The sequence below is a fragment of the Scardinius erythrophthalmus genome, assembly GCF_964197995.2.
Source record: "Scardinius erythrophthalmus genome assembly, chromosome: 14".
Classification (NCBI taxonomy): Eukaryota; Metazoa; Chordata; class Actinopteri; order Cypriniformes; family Leuciscidae; genus Scardinius; species Scardinius erythrophthalmus.
Genome location: NC_138234.1, coordinates 31,138,958 through 31,148,885, shown reverse-complemented (window position 1 = coordinate 31,148,885; position 9,928 = coordinate 31,138,958). Strand labels below are relative to the sequence as shown.

General features: G+C 34.7%; 1 long non-coding RNA gene across 1 annotated transcript; it reads left to right on the top strand.

The window, feature by feature from the left end:
- Nucleotides 1–1,864: 1,864 nt before the first annotated feature.
- On the top strand, nt 1,865–7,676 carry LOC308701458. The gene is made up of 4 exons (XR_014031440.1): nt 1,865–2,056; nt 5,574–5,614; nt 5,708–6,040; nt 6,263–7,676. It is a non-coding gene; the product is annotated as an uncharacterized lncRNA (long non-coding RNA).
- Nucleotides 7,677–9,928: the final 2,252 nt, after the last annotated feature.

The window sequence follows — 9,928 nt, the reverse complement described above, 5'->3', positions numbered from 1 at the left end:
GCGTGTTTGTGTATTTGGTTGTGTTGTGACCTTTTGCAGCATGTTTGTGTATTTGGTTGTGTTGTGACCTTTTGCAGCATGTTTGTGTATTTGGTTGTGTTGTGACCTTTTGCAGCATGTTTGTGTATTTGGTTGTGTTGTGAACTTTTGCAGCATGTTTGTGTATTTGGTTGTGTTGTGAACTTTTGCAGCATGTTTGTGTATTTGGTTGTGTTGTGAACTTTTGCAGCATGTTTGTGTATTTGGTTGTGTTGTGAACTTTTGCAGCGCGTTTGTGTATTTGGTTGCGTTGTGAACTTTTGCAGCATGTTTGTGTATTTGGTTGTGTTGTGAACTTTTGCAGCATGTTTGTGTATTTGGTTGTGTTGTGAACTTTTGCAGCATGTTTGTGTATTTGGTTGTGTTGTGAACTTTTGCAGCATTTTGCAGCATGTTTGTGTATTTGGTTGCGTTGTGAACTTTTGCAGCGCGTTTGTGTATTTGGTTGCGTTGTGAACTTTTGCAGCATGTTTGTGTATTTGGTTGTGTTGTGAACTTTTGCAGCGCGTTTGTGTATTTGGTTGTGTTGTGAACTTTTGCAGCGCGTTTGTGTATTTGGTTGCGTTGTGAACTTTTGCAGCGCGTTTGTGTATTTGGTTGTGTTGTGAACTTTTGCAGCGCGTTTGTGTATTTGGTTGCGTTGTGAGTATTTGTAGCACATGTTTTGTCAAACTGATGAAGGGTTTTTCTTAATTTGCTGGGTTTTTTTCTATGTGCATGTGTTTTCTTCAGATTGCAGCGCATTGCGCTCTCTCGGCCACCGTACATCTAGCATGATGCAAGTTTAACACAATGGCAGACACACAAACACTTTATAACTTTATATTTAATAAGTCTTACTGAAAAATAGACTCTTAAGTAGTTTCTTTCTCTAGACTTTGTTTAGTTTTGGTTAAGTGTAAATCAAACATTTGGATGAAAATGGACCTCCTTCTGACATAAATGTAAAACACTGAACCACTACAACCACCTGCAAATTGCGTTTATGAGACTATCCTTACTTTTATTTATTTATTTTTGGTTAGGTCCAGATTTGCAGTTAGTGGATGTAAAGCATCTTAAATTAGATTAGGGAGAAGTTTGTAAATAATTTTTTGGTTTACTCATTTACTTGCAAAATAACCAATTGTATCAAAATACCAATGCATATTTACTTTTGAGTTGAAAATAATATATAGCCTATATATATATTTTTAAGATCATTTCTGCTGTTCATAAAAAACAGTAGCCTAGTGGCGTTGCACAAGCGAGCCGAGGACGTTGTCATGTCATCAGAAACGGTCATCAGTGAGCAAGCGTTAGTGATGGCCTGGGTGATTTCGAAACGCTTTCTGAAGCTTTGAAACGTTTGCGAATCATTTGTTTCGAACAAGTGATTCGGAGCGTATCGAACTGTCACGTGATTTCACGTCACGTCCTTTCGTCATAACTGTTTCGAATTTTCAACATTTCGCCTCTTCCATCTGTCAACCCATGAACCAATGATGTTTTACTTGATCTCGGATGAATGTCGAAAATTGTAGACATTCAATGACGCATTTAGTATATAAAAAAGGAAACGTTGTAGCCTATAGTCTCTTATACTATTGGTCTGAATAAACAAACCATCCATAAAACAAAACAAGCCCTACAATTTAATAAAATAAAATAATATTATAAATATATTTAATGGTATTAGATGATTTGTTCATTGCATTAAATGGAGTACACCTTCAATAAAACATATGCAGTTCGTTTGTAAAGTTGTTTTATGCATGTTTGGGCTGAGTTTTCGTTGCATTTACACTGTTCTGCTTCTGACCAGCAGACGTCACCAGCATCAAGCGCTTCGAAATAGTGAATCATTTGGTTCAGTCGATTCAAACTTTCCAAAAGCTTCGTTTTACCCGGAAGCAGCATCGTTTATGACTTCCGATATTTAGCCGCCCAGTTTCGTTTCCCCTAACCTTAAATGTCCCACAGCCCTAACAATAGGACAATCAACACGGACAGATAATACGCAAGTCATGTTTGTAAGGTATGTACACATTAGTGTAGCTGAATATAACCGACATGTTTTCAATTTTCCTATAATACAGCTTGGTAGGTCTACATTTTCGATATTTAATTTAGAGACATTAGGCTAGATATATAAAAAAATGAAGGTTCACATGTTACAGTAACTTACACAACACACGATTCTACGAAAAGTTTTGTAACTGTTACTTCCGCCTGTGATAGAGTCTATTAGAACCTAACTTTTTTTGTTAGAAGCAATAGTTCTGTGGAATAAAAACAACTTGTCTGGACGTAAGAAAATCTTAGATGGTTTGGTGGCTGTGGTTAGGTTTTAATGCTGTTGTAAATTAATTACATGTTAAAATTAGCAGAAGTGCAGATGAATAGCATCACGAGGAGTCTCGAGGCTAAAAGAGGAAACATTATGTCAACACTGTCTCTTAAAGGGACAGTTCACCCAAAAATTAAAATTCTGTCATCTACTCTCCCTCAAGTTGTTCCAACCCTGTATGAGTTTCTTTCCTCTGCTGAAGATATTTTGAGGAATGCTGGTAACCAAACAGCTTCTGGTCCCCATTGTCTTCCATAATAATTTTTTTCTATGGAAGTCAATGGGTGCCGTCAACAGTTTGGTCTCCAGCATTCTTCAAAATACATCTGGAATTTAAAGAATAATGTGTTTTTATCATCAATTATTAATTTTCTGAATATGGCTCAATTTTATCATGCAATTTTGAGAGCATGTGTTAATACAGAGATGCTAGGCTACAGAGATGAGCAAAATCTGCGCAGAACTGATCACCAGTAATCACCGTGAGATGCATGCCGGTTGCTCTGATGTCACGCTGACAGTTGCTCTTTATGGCACTCGCTTTGTGTCATTTCTTTCCTAACCAAGCTTAAAGACGTATTAATGTGCGTGTGGAGAACGTCTGCCCGTCTGAACGCAATAAAAATAAAAATAGCGCACGTACTTTTATGCAGCTACTTGTATGATGGATTAAGTGACTTACTAACTAACTATTTGTATATGTACATTTCTGAAATGCATTTTCTGTAAAGCTGCTTTGAAACAATATGTATTGTGAAAAGCGCTATACAACTAAATTTGAATTGAATTGAATTGAATTGAATGGACTTGTCTTATTTGAGACACTGTTCAAACAGTGTGGGCTAGAAGATTTGATCATTTGAGCTATTATTAAATTAGATGAAGTAATTTTCAGCAGAGAAAATCACATTAATAGCTATTTAACATAGACCTAGCATTTAACATCCTCGAACAATATTAAGAAAATACTATTTAGGTTTGGATACATAAAAAAAAAAACTAATCTCAACAGTAAAAAGCTTTGAATGTATTTTGCAATATCAGTTATGCACGAGCATGCATTGGGAATAGGAAATAGGCTATAGGCTACAATAATAATAAAAAAAAGCTCTATAGTACTGAGTGGATGCATTACTTAATTATATTCTGAATTTCTATGTTATAAAAATCGTTCTATGAACTTCTAGCAAGCTCATTTAAACCGAGTTGTAAATGCTGAAATGAAAGGAGGCTAAATAAATCTTAAAATCTTAAACAAACAAATAATGATATGAGCCACTTTTTCTGAATTTTACTAGCCCATTTTATTTGTCTCTCATAAGATCGTATAATCAAAATACATGACAATAGACTTTTATCTATCACTGGGATACCAAATGTATGTAGGCTACTTAACAGACATTCAGCATTATAGAAATAAATAAATCTAATGTAGCCTAGTCCTAAGTAAACTGCCAAAATAAGATTATCTATGATAATGTCTATAACAGTAAATGTATGAGAAAACAAGGAAAATTAGGCGTTCAGACGGGCAGACGTAATCCACACGTTAACTTCTAACGTGACGCCGCCGTCACGTCTGTAAAGATCAACAGCAACACGTTATTGACGTGTCTACGTGACGTGATATTTGCGTGTACGTCTCCATATAAAACAAATGGAGACGTACACGCACGTATACACGTGTGTTATCTGTCGTGCTTGTCTGTCTCGTCGCCGAATGAAACATTTCGAGCGCCATATCTGTTCACCGACTGCGCTGATCTAAAGCACGATGGGAAACGACTTGCTGACGTCACAGCTTAAAGATTATAAGATAATAGCTTAAAGATTCACTTTCCTGATAATTTACTCACCCCCATGTCATCCAAGATGTTTGTTTTTCTTTCTTTATTCGAAAAGAAATGAAGGTTTTTGAGGAAAACATTCCTCCAAATAGTGGACTTAAATGAGGACCAACGGGTTAAAGGTCCAAATTGCAGTTTCAGTTCAGCTTCAAATAATATCTATATGAAAATGATAATATCTATATGTTTCACTAGATAAGACCCTTATTCCTCAACTGGGATCGCGTAGAGCCTTTGAAGCTGCACTGAAACTGCAATTTGGACCTTCAACCCGTTGATAACCGTTGAAGTCCACTATATGTATGGAGAAAAATCCTGGAATGTTTTCCTCAAAAACTTTAATTTATTTTCGACTGAAGAAAGAAAGACATGACCATCTTGAATGACATGGGGGTGAGTATATTTTATTTCTGAAGTGAACTAATCCTTTAATGCTCATTGGTTTAAATAACCATGATGTATTGTTCATATATATATATATATATATATATATATATATATATATATATATATATATATATATATATATATATATATATCAGTTTTAACCTACAATCTTGATGTTGATGAATATATTATCACAATGCATAAATCTTAATGGCCTTAAAAGTAGACAATAAAATCTAAACATTAACACAAAATTTCATAATATTTTTTTTATCAACTTAATTTGTTTTATTTTTTGATGATTGCAGTGGACACAACTTTCTTTAGGACGAGCTTTTGGGTAGATTTAGATCAATAGGGTATATATTGTTAAAGTCACCATGATATCAAAATTGGCAGTTCTCTTTTCTTTTCTTTTTTTCTTTTTCTTTTTTTTTATGGAATATTGCAGCATTTATTCTAAATTATTTATCCATGCGCATCATTTTATTTTTTGTGCACCCGTAATCTTTAATCACAATAACTTCCCCTCCCTCTTGCAGTGACATCTCTTCTCTTCTCTGATGATGTGTTTACTGACTTGAGGGCGGGGCAACCTGTCACTCACATGAGATCCACCAATAGCAGACCACAACCATCCAATCAATTTCACATAGACAAAATCAAAAACTACTACATTAGTTTTTTGTTCGAGAAGCCATTTTACTCGGATATGTCAAAACAGGGAAGAAAATACTAACGCAACCTCCATTTCATGCAGACTTAATTCATTGTGATCTAATTAAAATATGTTTCTCATATTATCAGACCCCACATATGACATTTCTCTGAAGACATGCTCTCCTCTAGGCATGATGTTCAGAGTCCAGTGCTAAAGTGAATAAAACTAGTTTATCTAAAACAAAAATGTTGCTTTGAGTAGACAAGAACCATTGCAATAGATGAATAATAACTTCTTTTTTTTCCTGCAGATACTGGTTCATTTATTTATTTCTACATCTGCTAGACAAAGGTTAGTGTTCACAGACCTCAGTTTACAGTATGGGTTTTTCATGTAACAGTTTGTTTATGGTTTGCTTATTAAAGTGGTTACTCTTGTCTCCAGTGTCTCTGCAGGACCCTGTTGAAATCAATGGTGATGTTAGAGGCTCTGTCATCTTGCCATGCTCATACAAAGAAAGAAAGCTAGAGACAGAGGAAATGAATGTGTTTTGGAGATACGAACAAACAACTAAAGTTTATGATATTGAAAAAGGCATTGCCTTACCAGAAAAACAGAATGCAATGTTTAAAGGTCGAATAGAAAGTTTTCCCTCAGAGTATGCGGATGGAAACTTCTCTCTCAAACTCTCCAATCTGAGACTCAACGATTCAGGACAGTTCTTATGTGATATCCCAGATGCGCCTAGGAAATACAAACTAACACTGCTAGTCAGAGGTATGTGGAAACCGTTATTACTCACAAAGGCAGTTTGAGTCATTTGATAAAAGAATGTGCAATGCCTGATCAAATATATTTTTAGCTTTAGCAATTTTTATTTATTTATTTGTCATAAATATCCTCCAGCATGTGCATTGTATGCCTTTGTTGCATTTTTAGACATTTACTGTGTCTCAATAGTAATATGTTTTCATATTTGTGACTCTCTTTGTCTAACAGCAATGCCTACTACAGTGTCTCCTCCAAAACCAACACTGAATACAAGAAGCTCTTCAATGAGAGCACAGCCGGAAGGGATTGTAACTTTGCTGTTTTGTATTTTGCACTATATCAGAGTAATTTGCTAGACTGCTGTATTGCTGTAGTGCCTTTCTTTAATGTATAGTTACAATCGTTTGTAACTGGACCCAAATGTTCTGACTGCTGTATGAAACTGTGGCCAAAATTATTATTGCATATAGATGTTTGATATTATTTTATTTTTATTTATTTGAAGTTTGAACCATATTTTAAGCCATTATGGATACTGTTAGCAGAACAGGTCATTATTGACTTTATTGGTAAGGGTCTGTTACATGGGGAAATAAAGCACACTGATAAAGTGCACACAAGGGCAGTTAATGTAGTTAGAAGAGACTTAACATATTTGCTAGCTATACACTTGAATTTAATGTTTTTAGATCATCAGTATAATTATCATTTCCACACATGAGTCAGATATAGCTTCAAGACTCTGACAGACAAGTTAATGTGTGCATAGCACAAAACTCATGATATGTGTTACAATGTTGATAGCCGTCGAGCTTTGTCCGGGTTTAATTTTTTCTACATTATTTTCTGGTGTGTTTGTTTGTGGGATAGTTGTTCCAAACCTGTATGAGTTTCTTTCTTCTGCTGAAGTCAAAAGAAGGCATTTTGAAGAATGTTGGTAACCAAACAGTTTCTTATCCTATGTACTCAAGTATTCTTATGATAACTTGCTGGTTGTGTCCTTCATTTGCAAGCTGGATCGAATAAAAAAAAAAAAAAATGTATATTTAAAGTTTTCAAAAGTATGCAGATTATTTTCTGGTTTGTAATCATAGAGCTCAGAGTATGCAGTTTTCTTTGTCTCCACTGTTTAAATTAATTGTCTCAATCCAACTCCTCGCTCACACTGTTATTATCTGTCCTTTTAATAAAGGCAAAAAAAAAAAAAACTTTTTAGTGGTTGATATTTATACAAATTAGCTTAGTTTTGTTGTGAAATATAACTGACTAGTTTCTGGCTTAGAACTTTCTATCAACCCACAGGAATGGACTTCGCAGCATCACACGCCAGTGAAAATATGTTGAAATATGAGTGTGTAGCCCTCTGATGCATGCCATTTAAATCCCTTTGATTCACTATATAAACATAAATCACATACACACTGTATCCTTATTACTCTGTATTTACAAAATAAAAACATGTACAGTAATTACTAGAATTGAGCAAAGTGCTGTTTAATTAATAAATCCTTGTGAAAGTTTTTATCACTTTTATTTTAAATCAAATGGAAATTCCCAAATGGAAAATGGTGTATTTTCAGTTATGTAAACTAAAACAAATACATTAATAACCTGAAAAATAAAAGTTAGAACTTAGATCTGCTATAACTGAGAAGAGTATGTTTTTGCCTGACTGGATCTCCTGGAACAAGAGACAGGGATAAAGAGATCCAGTAGATAGAGGTAGTCTAGTTTAATCACCTATGGTGACATCATACATGATAAAAAAATGACTGTTGATTTAACAAAAATGTAAGAATGATGATGTTCTCAGAGAAGGCCAGCTCTGACTTCCCCTCTCGTCTGTGTGGTCGAGGTTTGTGTTTCCGCTCACAGTTCGAGATGTGTGTATGATCACTATAGCAGATATTATTCATCTGGATCAGACAATGAAGATCATACAGCTGCAGATCTGTGAGTTTCTCACGTCACATTTGATTGAGTCAGTTTTCTTTTGATTTTATATCTTAATAAATGTGTTTTTCTTTCTGTCATAGTTCTGTTCATGTTGTATCAAGCCACAGAGAGTCTAACAAACACACCAGTAACTTTAGGATCTGATGTGATTATAACCTGTGATCTTGATATAGAGGAGATTTACTGGTACAAACAGAAATTACCGGATCCTCCAGTGTTGATCTTACGCTCTTACAGCAGCACATATGAAGGACCTAAATATGAAAACAGCACAGTTGAAAACAAATACTTTGTGAAAACTAACAGTCGTCTGTTCATCAAAAATATCACCATTGATGAATTAGGAGTTTATTATTGTGTGAAAACTAGTGAACCAACTAAATTCAACAACGGCACCAAAATCTACATCAGCGGTGAGTTATTTTATCATTTCATGTCTTTATAAACCACATGATGGATTCCAGATTGAATATACTGTATGAAGAACTAATACTAGTTTTATTGTTCTGTTAAAGACTGAAACTGGAATAAAGATTGAACTACAAACCTTTTACAGACTCCGTCCACAGGAATCAGACAGATGACGCTCCACAACACCAGATACCATGGAGAAATATGACCATCATCATATCTGTCCTGCTGAATGTGCTTCTGACCATTGCTGTGATAGGTTTGTAAAATTTCATTGAATTAACTACATGGAGACAAACTCTAAATCAACACACAAATTCAGCCATATATCATATCTGCTCTTTGTTGAAACTGTCAAGAAGTGTCTCGGTGATGTTTATTCACGGTTGTTTCAGGTTTGGTGAAGATCTGCATTGACGCAACTAGAAGATCTAAAAATACTTCAGATAAACCTCAAAGTACCACTGCAGCTCAAAACACAAATGATCCACAGGTAAGACACTTCTTAAATATATGATCTTAATTATTTTCAATATATTAGTTTAAATTTAACCTGGCCACATTATTGTTGCACTATCTACACTCTTAGGTTAGTATAGTGATATAATAGTTATCCTTTAGTAGTGGTTAATCTACTTAAATCCTTTCAACTTCAGATAATGTACTACATTAAATAAATTATGTGAAATGTGTTTTAGAAAATTACTTTTAAAAACATAGTACACGTTGTCTGGGATACTCAATCCTGATTGGTTAGTTGCAGCATTCTGGTCAAATATATTTCTTGTAATTAGTGCTAAACTTTATATTTGATCATTGTGCTACTTTTATATCTCACGCATCATCCTTCATCTGTTTCTATTGGTCCTTCAGGATGATACAAGACCCCTATGCTTCATTTCGGGGTCCTGATCACCTTGTTAGGGTTTATTTTCCTATCGGCTGACTGTACATTATGTCTTACACACTGTAATGGCCATTCATTTGTATGATCTTCCTCTTCCAGTATGCTGAAGTTGATTTCGCCAAGCGCTCCAGACGAAACCGGCCTTGCCAGGATCAGACCACCTACTCTTTTCTTCAGCCCGTAAAAGCTGTATGAAGTATTCTCTGGTATTATTGTCTCTATGCAGACCTTTTTATCTATTTTTTTTCTTGCCAGTGCTCTGAGATGTTCATGTTTGCAGTAAACCAGAAGGCAATGTGGTTTCTGTGTGTTAGAGCAACTTTTTACAAATGACAATTTGAGCTATGTATGTGTATTTGTATGATAAAGAAATTTGCCATTGAGCTAGAGTGGAAATAACATGAACAACGCTTAATGTATATTTTTTATCTTATTTATATATTTTTTTGCTTGCATATTAATTGTTCTAAATAATTTGCTTCTTGTATTAAAACTGTTAACTTCTGCTCGGTTTCTGTGTGGTTAACATACAGTGTGGTTTCGTGCAAATGAAATGTTCCACTAGTTTGGTCAGTTGATAAACGAAACAAACATAAACTTTTCAGAAACTTTGCATACAT